Source organism: Dermacentor albipictus, chromosome 3 (assembly GCF_038994185.2).
Source record: "Dermacentor albipictus isolate Rhodes 1998 colony chromosome 3, USDA_Dalb.pri_finalv2, whole genome shotgun sequence".
Lineage (NCBI taxonomy): Eukaryota > Metazoa > Arthropoda > Arachnida > Ixodida > Ixodidae > Dermacentor > Dermacentor albipictus.
In genome coordinates, this window is record NC_091823.1 from 30340777 (window position 1) to 30352661 (window position 11885).

The following is an 11885-nucleotide window of genomic DNA, read 5'->3' on the forward strand; positions in this document are numbered from 1 at the left end:
CCTGCTAACGGTGTTGGGTTCTGTTGTCATACTTGTGAAATAAAGCTGTGATCTCTTTAGCCTGCATATTTCTCTAGCTCTCTTTTGGGAACGCTCTGCTCGTTCTTTTTTTTCTTTTCTTTTTTTCATCCCTTGCTTTTTGTCCGAAGTGCGAGTGCAGTGAAATAAAAGGCACCACGTACATCGCCACATATTCAGCCGCTTTGACACTTGGAACACTATATTATGTAGTTTCTTCTTTTTTTTTCGAGATGTTTTATACACATGAATTTCCGCCCGTAACTTCTTGATGTTTTGGTCCAGAAAAGTATGTTTTGGCGAAATGAAAAGACACGTATATTAATCTTGTTTTCAAGTACTTCATATCTGTGCATAGCAAAAACACGCCTAATTACACAGCTGCAGGGGCTATCTATTTCTCTGGTAAAAAGAAAAAAATTAGTTACCAATTTGTCTCAAGCTCGGCATTTCTCGCACGTCGCGGGCGTCCGCTACAGAAAACTCGCACTTCAAATTTCTGTTTGGTGAACGTGTCTATATTAACTAAACTGTGCCGTGGTGAATAGATTGCGTACGCATGAACTTTTACTTTCATTTCAGTTAGGTGCCACGTCATATATAGGATTACTTATTTTTCTAGCATATATTTTTCTTCCGCAGAAGGAGTAGGTGTAATTGTGTGGCATCCATGAAACGGGAATGTAGAAATCAATAAATATTAAATGCGATAACATTGATTGGTTTCGTCATCTCAGTGTAGCAGTTGGGCTTGGCTTTGTTTTTGTTTTGTATTGTTTTGGGCTTGCTTTGCCTGCTTTGCTTAGCTTTGCTTTGCTTGCTTGCTTGCTTGCTTGCTTGCTTGCTTGCTTGCTTGCTTGCTTGCTTGCTCTGCTTGCTTCCTTTGCTTGGTTCACTTGCTCGTTTTGCTTGCTTGCTTTACTTGCTTGCTTGCTTCGTTTGCTTTGCTATGCTCGCTTTGTTTTGCTTTGCTTGATTTGCTTTGTTTGCCTTGTTTTGCTTGCCTTGCTTTGCTTGCTTTGCTTCCTTTGCTCTGCTTACCTTGCTTGCTTTACTTGCTCTGCTTTGCTTACTTTGCTTGCTTACTTGCTTGCTTTGCTTGCTTTGCTTTCCTTGCGTTGCGTTGCTTGCCTTTGCTTTTCTTTGCATTTGCCTTGCTTGCTATTGCTTTCCTTTGTTTTGCTTTTCTTTGCCTTTGCTTTTCTTTGTCTCCGCTTTGTTTGTTTTCGCTTTGTTTGCTTTTGCTTTGCTTGGCTTTGCTTGGCTTTGCTTGGCTTTGCTTGGCTTTGCTTGGCTTTGTTTGGCTTTGCTTGGCTTTGCTTCGTCCCCACGTTCATATTCCACAATTTCACGCGCAGCTTATTTATCATGTCAAGTCGTTTCCGGTTCTTCTACGGGAGCCGTTCATTGGACTGCACTCACGTCACGGTCGGGGCACCTAACCCGCTGCTTTCCTCCTTAATAGGCCATCAAATAACAGCGTCACTACATCCAGAAAGATCATATTGGAGCTATTTTGTCTGGGCGTGTATGTGCTTGAAGGGAGGCCCTAAATTAATGTTACTCTCATTTTTTTTTTTGTTCGACAGCTAAATTGCGTTTTAGGTTCCTTTGGCTGGCGTTTTTTGCCTTCGAAGGTCCCCGATAGGGGCCCCCGCTGAAGCTCCTCAGGATCAAATAAAGTTCATTGTCTGTCTATCTGTCTGCCTTCACTTAGTCCGCTTGCCTGACCTCTCACAATCTCCTCAATGGTATCTCTTCAGAAGCTGTTGCTGCCGTAGTCGTTGTAAGTGCTTCACATTGGAGCACGTACAGTAATTCTGAGCGCAACCTAATCTGAGTGCGGACATGGCAGGAGGCCAATGTGACGACACCCCGACGAGTATGCCCCAAAAGAAAGTGCTTGCGGGCTATTATTCCTCGGTAATAAGTCATAAGTGGCGTCCTTCTGACAAATAGGCCTACAGAGCCTCCATTGTGCAGGTGAAACTGGGAAAGTCAACTTCTCCGTAGTTGCCCTGGCTGTCTCAGTGTATTAATGGTAATTAAGACCTTTCGACAAAAAAAAATTTAACGCCCCGTCGCTTCTACGTGAATCGCGGCGTTTAGGGACAAAGAGAACGTTTATGAGGATAAGGGAAAAGAGGCATGTGAACAGAACGAAGGCAATGATGATATTAAGCGAGAATTTTACCTGTATTTACGCCAAGCCTAAATAAGCAGTGTGCTACATTTTAGTGGACGTAAGTGAGGCCCTGAAAAAGAAAGCAGCACTGCTTATTTTATTGCACAACAAATTTCCAGAAGCCGCACTCGCGTTCTCAATCGACCGCATTCCGTGTTATCACTTTTAGTGCAAGCTGATTGACTAATCTGGCGGAAGTAGATGCTTCCGGTGCGTTATAACTAAGCGTCGTAGTCCTCGAGAGCGTTCAAAGGATGCCCATCGATCCAATGAGGAGAAACGTTTGACGTTAATTCACACGAAGCTGAAAGAATCGTCAAAAGTGAATAATAAGAAATACGGCCTAAAACACAAAGAATGCCGGCGATACCGTTATCCGACACTAATAACGGAAAGAAAGGCATCGCGAAAAATGATTCCAGGCTTTGTTAAATAAATTGTGTTATAATGACGGAACGTCGCATCCGAGTTCATTTTGGCGAAAATCATTCATTGTCTGCTAATGCGAACTAAAACAGGAGAAACGAGAACACTTCACAAAAGGCAACGTTAGCTATATATTTGCAGCCAAGGGATTTTTCCAAATGCTTGCTCCCATGGTTTCGCCTCCAGGCGGTTAACCATGCAGAAATAAACAAAAAATTGTCAACCACAAAGATAATTTGCAGGAACGTGGGCGTCTCATGCCGTCATACGACTGATTGTGGATATAAAACCGGAATAACAGAGCAAGACACAGTTGCCTATGCTCAAATTATCAAGCTTTCAAGCGGAACATTTATTTATTTCTTCTTTCTTGCTATCTTCCTTTCTTTCCTTCTTTCTTTCTTCCTTTCGTGTTTTTTTTAGTTTATTTATTTTAATTCTCTTTTTTCGACTGGTTGGGGCTGACCCGACAATGTCGCCTTAATTGCTGTCTGGGGAAGGAGCGCAGTCCTACGCCACTGTCCCCCGATGCTATCTGCGGGAAATGAATGAGGTTTCGGTGGGAATCTCTCACCATTTATTTCCTGCTCCCGCTGCAGGAATTTTCGCTTCTTTCCTCAGTGTACACTTGCCGCTCCTAAGATAATTATCGTGTCGTTACAAATCGCCCGAAGAGGAGTTTTAAGCTTGGTTTCGCTGTAGGTTCTAATTACCTAAGGAATCACAGGTCAATATATGGCCCCGCAATTCTCTAATTCTGTAGGAGCATCAGGGACATAGAAAACAGAATTAAAGAATGACGCCAACTCTTTGTACTTTCTTTTTCTTCGTCGCAATACCTGCTCATAGGTTCGAATTTGTGGGCTCAGGGATAAGAGCACCGCTTCAAGCGTGATTCTTCCGGATTACGTCATCATTGGTCTGTGGAAATTTAAAGGTTGAGAGATGACCGAAATTCGTTTTCACATGGCGACGAAGCATCTCTTGTATCAGCACTATTATACGGTAAATACTATTCGTCTGACAAGTGCAAAATGCCCCCATCTAATTTATCCCTATAGCATCCCAAATACAGTTCCTAGTTTTCCATTCGCTAAGGTAACAAATTTATCATTGTCATGTAATCGGAGTGCAATATTTCATCAGAAACACAGGCATGTCTTTTCATTCTATTTTGGGTTTGTTTTTATTCGTTTTAGCAAATTCAACTAACACAATGGCTTGAAAATTCGTTAAATCCTGTAATGGCACTGCCACGTGATCAGCAGCGTAGTCAAATTCAGCAGCCGATCTTCATTCTACTACTTTACTCTTAAGCTAAAACCTGGTTAGTTTGCACTTGGAACAATTGTTATTCATTGCCAACACGAACAGCCAATTGGTCATTAGCGTGACGCGCTATTCTCTCTCAATCGCTATATAATGAATCCATTCCAAGCTACTTACGTTAAAAATTATGCAAAACAAACGTAAGGGTACGCTTGGTGTTCCCAAAAAAGAAACACCAAGCGTAACGAGAGAATACGCCAGTTTCCTCCCCCTTGCGGTAAGTGGCGAACTTGCAGTGCTTTAACACATCAATGCTTGAAAAGCACTGGCGTGCTTTTTTAAAGAATATCATGGCGGATTGAAAGGCTGTAACCATTGCCAGGCGCCTTCATCAATTTTGTGCGAGCAGATTCGTTTCATATCTTCTCTTTTTTCCACCTCATTTTTCTCGTCAACAGAGTAGTCAACCGAGCAGTTAATCTGGTTAACTTGTCTGCATTTGATCTCTTATTTTCTCTCCCTCTGTTGCAGCTTCTATCCATTCCATTCTTACAGCCTACGCTGACGCAATAGGCCAATGTGGTAATTCTTCTTTTGTTAATGGAACCTAAGTAGCAGTTCGCAAACGCGTTCAATATTTCATGAAGGACATGACAGAAAAGAAGAGAAAAGAACCACCAAAAGAATAAGCGGCTTCTTTTTCTGTCAAGAAGTGCCCGACCTTTTGGCTCGCCTCAAAAGCGCTGCACAAAGACTAAAGCTGGTCGCCCACAATCTCCCGAAATTCATGAAACGCCAAAATAAGTAAAGCAATGGAGATAAAAGACCACCTCCAATGCTTTCTTTAGAAAACTAATGTCGAAAGCGAGGTTCACTACTCGTGTGCCCGTATTCAAGTGTGGAAGCGATAGCTGCGGTTGACTACCTCAGAAGACCAGGAAGAAATAAATTGGATAGAAATCCTGCACCGCAGAAGCGTTGCTATCCTCGCTGATGCAGTAATTACACTCTATCCTCAGGATAACTGTAAAAAAAAATGAAGGGTCTCTCGAGAGAGGCGGCTTGGCCGAAGGGACGAAACGAAGAGCTACGCATTAACAGAAGATAGAAGCAGACGAACAGATTTGGAAGAAAACAAGTTATCGAGCCTTCGAGCATCTTGTTCCAAACCAGTGAACGCGCATAATTTGGGACGCCTCCTCGCTTACGAGAATGGTAGGATCGTGCGAAATTTTTTGTTGTGTGGTGCTTCGCACCACCCAAGTTTCGTCGAAACTTGGCGTTGTCGCGTGCGTTTGTTGTAAACCCTCTGCAGATAAGCAGCCGCGTCGTCTAGACTTATTCTTCTCACCGCACCCGCTGTATAACCCGTTCTGGAGCTCTTCGAACGGATTATAGGCCTCTCGCTCTGGTGCACCGTCAAGCTGCATGCATCGTTGTCGCGGCTGCTTGGTACCCGCCCCGCTGCTCTTCCGAACGTACACCCTGCTCGAGCCGTTCGCAGGATTCGGGGGTGTCGCTAGTGCTTCAGAGATAGCCCAGCAGGGTTTTTCACAGCCCTGGAGTCCTTCCCTCCCCTCACCCCGCCCCTGCCCCTCTCTTCACATGCACTACCGCTCTCCACTCCTCCGCAACCCACGCCGAAAGCGGCGAACGTTTGACCAACTTCCCCGCTTTTGAGAAAGGACTCCTGGGAGATCACGTTATGCTTAAATGATCAAGTACACACTATGCGCTAGCCAACTTGTTATTACTATTTAGCACAGAAACATAAAGTTATGTTCAAATGATTATGATCAAGTTCTAGTAGTCTACAGCATATACTGCTTCGCTTTCTAAACAAATCAGAGGTACCTAGGAACTTCGTCAAACACGTTTCTGGCTTACTCAAACACTCTCTAAAGATAAAGCTGTTTAGCGACCGACCAATTGACTACACTCCGAGCCAGTCAGCTGACTGGCTTACTGAATAATCCATCGACCTACTAACAAACTGATTGATTGATTAATGCTTAATTAATTAGTGCTAATTGCTTAGTTATTTGATGATCGAAAACAACACCGGTGTTATGATAGACGCCGTAGTGGAGGGCTCCGTACTAGGTAAATTTGAACAGCTGTATATTTAAGCACCCAAAGCTCGGCGCGCGAAATACATGCGTAACTCCTCCGTCTTAATGCGGCCACCGTAGCTTGAAATTGAGCCCACAAGCTCGTACGCAGCAGTAGAACGTTGTAGTCACTGAGCCACCATAACAGTTTCAGATAATGCATTGTATTTGTTTTGATGAAGGTAGGGTGCCCACAGGGTCGGAAGGTATCACCTGGTGAAGGAATCACACTGACGGGAGTAAAATACAAATTTCTTTGAAAGTTTTGAACAGGTATATGGTAGCGCGATTAGAAGACAGGACAAAAGAAAAGGCAAAGGGACACACACATATCACTGTGCGTGTCCCTGTGTGTCTTTTTCTGTCCTGTCGTTTAAGCGCCGCTACCGTACACATGTTCAAGGTGCCAACAAGCCAACCAACAACAACCAAGCCAATACCGACAAGCCCACACATTGCAACCCTCGTGTTTTTTACAAGAGCGGTTTTCTTATAGCAGACGAAAAAAAAAACAGTTTCGCTATAATTGTGAAGCAGTGAATGCGATAGCAACGCGTTAGAATGTAACACAAAGCGTAAGATTCACAGCTGACTGTAGCGGCAGTATGAATTGAAGCAAACGTAAGCTGACTAAGTAAAAAATGAGCTGTTGCGCTAGGGATCCCCTGTTTTCATCCTTCCAACGGACAATTTCATTTATGTTCTTTAATACAAAACCAACGTCTTTCTTAGCAAATTTACCACCACTTTTCCGCATCGGGTATGTTTCAAACTTCTTTCGTGGGTCGATCCCGGAGGTGTTGCACAGTCGCACTAATGAAATTACATCATTTTTAAGGTTCGAGCTCAGTTATTGTTTAGCACTTTAATATGAAAGTCTGAGAACATTTCAGATAAAACCCATGCGTTGTCTGTTTTTTGTTTCATGAAATTTCTTTTTGGGCTGCCATTCTCAAAATTCTGAAGAAAAAGGTTGTCAAGAATGTAAAACCTGGTATGGGCAACTTTAGTGATAAAATGGTGTGGCAATGTAACCCTGATATACCGCATGTAATATAGCAGAGCGTCGCATATAGCATACATATACCCAAATATATGCAGAACCTCACCGAGACGCCGACGGCGACGGTGACGACGACGAAAATTCGCTTTGAGTGTCCATAGATTCGCTATCGCAATAACAATATCCTCTCTCTTTGCGCTTTTGCGTCGTAGATATCTTTCTACGCAATATATTTCCTGTAATTGTACATCAGCTAAAGAAACCGAAATGGACGAACAAAAAAAAAGAGTTGGAAGACCTGTACTGTCTGAACAGGACGCAGTGCCAAGCTTTTGAAAGAAGTCTGGTCAACATAAGAAACGCTCGTTCGTTTACACGCAGGGCACAAGAAAGAAAAACCCTGAGAAACGGTGAAAAAAAAAGATATTGAGCTTGAAGTAAACGGAGCCCAGCAAAGCCCAAAGAGCCCCAAGACGAAGTCACAAGTGAGGATCCAATATCCAAGTTGAAGGACGGAACAGGCATGACCCCACACAAACCTGCTCCCCAGCAAACTCACTTCTTTTTTTTCTTTTTCTTCTTTTCTATTTTTTATCGTGCCAGTCTCCGAGATAAAGCAGCTGCCGCTGGTCCGAGGGCCAACAACCAGTGCCCGCCTAAGCAGCGTGGCGACTTTCCTTGCGGACGGTAATTTTACGACGAAAGTCGCGGTGCAGCTCCCATCAGCATGATGGGTAGGAAGTGGGGTCACGTCATGAGTGTATAAAATGTGTATTAAAGCATTAATGTCCATTTGAATGCCACTGAGCGTTCCTTCGAGTTATGAACTCCTTGCGGGGAAATAACCGCATTGAGACGCTTGCCGCCTCTTCATTTGGCCTTACCGAGGCGCAACTAAAACGCAGGCGAGAGCTTGCGTGGACAAGGAACGCGCAGAAAAAGGGTATTTCGCCAAAGCGACTATATATAGTACACTTTCGCATTCCCATACGTAAGCAGCATTGTATCTGCCTAGATTTTTTTTCTTCAGTTACGTGCAATGAAGGCTCCAGGAAAGATTTCTGTCAATTATTACACCCAAGAATCGATGGGTCTTTCCATATGTGATAGTGCTTCCATTATTAGAGGCTGGGGTTGATGTCATAGGTTTACATGTGAATGCAATCAATGCACAGTTCTCGGTCGATACAGGCAAGTCTTGTGTTTGAAGGTATGCTGGTGTCAAGGTAGCTGGCCACTGCAATCGCACGCGCACCTGAAGGTGAGTAACCGTGGAAGTCTAAACGCAAATGTCACCTGAGTGTATCGAGAGGTAGATTGTTTCAGGTAAAACATCAGCTAGTCCAATGAATGTCACATTCAACAACGTGGTACTAAATACTCTTCCCTGAAGCAAGCCGCAGTACGTGTAATGTTCACATATAGGGCCATCTTTTGTTTGTACAAAAACTACCGACCAGTTATGTAGTCGGATAACCAACGAAGCATGCAGCCGCCGATTGCAATAGTCTCCAGGGGCTTGATGACGGCGTCATGTGCAAACGTCCTACTCATATGTTAGTGGCACATTTGAGAGATATGTATAATACATAATTTTTATCCGCTTTAGATGAGCTATAAGAGGCAGTTTACAGAATTGTGGCAACTTTTCTCATTACTGAGAGGTAGAGTTATAAATTTGATAGTTTGGTTTTCTGAGAATTTGTGATTTTCTACAATCTTTATTAAAAAAATTGACGCCCTAATTCATACATTCTCTCCCAACAGTCACTAGATCCTAACATTTCTACATTTTTTTTTAATACAACAAACTTCCTCACGTTTGGCGCATTGGTTGCTGAGAAAAATTATTCTTTGTCGTGTATTTCGAGCTAACGCTTCCGTTCGACCATTAATATGATCGGTTTGTTGCCCTAAACTGGGAAACAGGGGAAAGAAACAGAAAGGAGAAGAAAATGAACATGTATTCACAGGCAGTAGCCTTATAATGCGTAGGTAATTAAGATAGCCGGTGGTCTATTAGTGTTATTGATTGGCTGCCAAGTGAAGTGCAGTCGAAGACTGCACAGAACGAAGTGATGAAATTAGTGAATCCGAAGGCATATAACTAGTGCATGCTGGCAAAAGGCAGAAGTAATTGAATATAGATGGTAAAGGCCTTCATATTCCAATGATGAAGATGATGGCGATTATTATGAAATCACCAACTAATGTGACTATTCCGCAACGGCCATGTTATACTGAATGAGCGCGCTCAACAGATCGTCGTATTTAAGCATTGTCTTGCTTGTTGGCGTGGTGGTTTTCCGCTCGACGGAAACAAACGCTACTCTGACCCCTATGAATAGTTTTTCTTTTTTTTAACTTACCATAAGGAGCATCGCCAAAGCAGAATCCGCGTATCAGCAAGAAATACGGGAGAGACCCTGATACGAGGTACACCGATGCTGCCCGGTATACTAAACGAAACGCCTTTGCTCTAAGCGTCACGGATTAGCAAGGCAAAGAACTTGCAGCTGTCGCCACCCGAGCAAGAGCCCCCGAGACTGTAGAGGAAACGACGAACGCTCTGGCAATAACAACTTGCCCTGAAGTAGCAGTAATCCTAACAGATTCCCAAGAAGCAGCTCGCAACTATCAAAAAAAGACGCATATCAGACACCGCACTCAAAGTACTTAGAAATCACATCGCACGCGCCCCGCTCCCCGACACCCACATCAACTCGGTTCCAGGCCATAAGGGCATGACAGGAAATGAGGCGACACACGCCGCTGCCCGCGAGCATACCACCCGGGCTTTCCTGCCATACCACACTAGGCCGACCACCAACGTTGATGACATCACCCTGAAGTACTCGGAGTTTCTGCAACGCCACCGACTCAGCAGATGAACGTACGCTTCACCACACAAGAATCTGAGCAAAGACTAAGAAGTCATCCTGCGCCGCCTACCAACCAACACCTACGTACACGGAATAATCATGCACAGACTGTATCCTACGCAGTACTCGTACACATGCCCCCATTGTGACGTCCCAGACACTCTGCAACAGAAGGTCCAGGATTCGCAGACCCTACCTCACAAGCTCCACAAGACCGCTCCAAAGAAGGCCGCCCCATACAACCACGAGAAGAGCGCCACAACTCACCGCAGATCAGTATGACAACCGAAACGTGGGAGGCCAAGCTTTCCTCTGATGACCTGGACGACCAATGCAGTCTCGTCGCCCGGGCCAAGGAGGCAGCCCAAGCCAGAGGGTTCTTGGAATGAGGAATCCTCCCACCTAGGGCGAACCGGGTTCTGGCTAGGATTACCGTTTCAGAAAATAAAAGTTTAGTTCTCTCTCTCTCTCTCAGAACGCCTACTCATTCCTCATTCAAATAGCGGACAGTGTCAATTTCAACACATCTGGCCGAGGATAAACCATAATACACCTCTTGCGTGACTGCCCATCACACGAAGATGAGAGGCTTGCCTTTCGTACAGCTTTAGGGTACTCACACGACAGGCCTCTTAAAGAAAAGACGGTCTTTGCACCATGGCTTGGTGCGTCTGCGATATACAAAGCCACAAAAGCACTGCTGCGCTTCTTGAGACGCCCCAGCCTGTCTGAACGCTTGTGATGAACAGAAAGGGTGGAGCCTACATTGCGTGTGCGTCCGTGCACACTGTGAACTTCTCTCCTTCTTTCACATCTTTCGGTCTGCTTTTCCCAGTGCAGGGTCGCCAACCGAGCTCGGCGGCCTGGTTAACCTCCCTGCCCTTTCTCTCACGGCTTACCTCTCTCTCTCTCTCTCTCTCTCTCTCTCTCTCTCTCTCTCTCTCTCTCTCTCTCTATCAACCATGGGCAAAACAGTCACGTTTTCAGCGACAGCAGATGTCTCCCTCTCACCAACCTATAAAAATCGGCGGGATTCATTTCGCGTCGCACTCTCAAACAAATAATTGTGCGAGTTATTTTTCCTTGTTTCTTCCTGCGAGTGTTTAATTCTGGCGTACTACATGCGAGGAAACCGCCATTGAACTGCAACTAAAACAAGGAGCAACACAAAGGTAACACAATAAGAAACGTATAACAACCGTCGAGTCAATTTTCAGGTGTGTATTCTGTACTCGCATGTTGGTCGCGTTCCAGGTTACTCTACCGAGAATCTGCCACTCGACGAGGCAGAAATCGATAACTCGCTGTGTTTACGATTGCATGCATATGACCTCACCTTTCTTTTCCTTCGCAAGTGGAAGCTTGAGCCCTACAGAACATATCACATACGACTTAGAAATTTTCGAAGCTTTCGTTCTCCCAGCAGCCAATAGCTACCTCGTTTATTTATTTATTTATTTATTTATTTATTTATTTATTTATTTATTTATTTATTTATTTATTTGTTACAATACCTACAGTGCCCGTAGGTATTACAGCAGGGGGGGGGGAGAGAGAAGCTAACAAAGAACCAATAAATAATGCAGGTAAAACAAAACATGAACCCGGGACACTTTCATACTCGCACGCACGCACGCACGCACGCACACAGACACACACACACACACACAGACACACACACACACACACACAAACACACACAAACACACACAAACACACACACACACGCACGCACGCACACACACACACACACACACACACGCACGCACGCACGCGCACACACACTCAAAAGCACTATCTTACTTCGGTGGGCTTATTGAATTTTAAAGTACCTCGTTTGAGAGAATCGTTGTGACATGGGATGATAACTTATCCCACTGGCTTATGGTTCTGGAAAAAAAATGGCATTTTAAACACTTCAGTTTTGCAGGCTATTTATTTAATCTCATTCTCATGGTTCAGCCGTTGTGAAACGTAATCAGGCTTGGAAA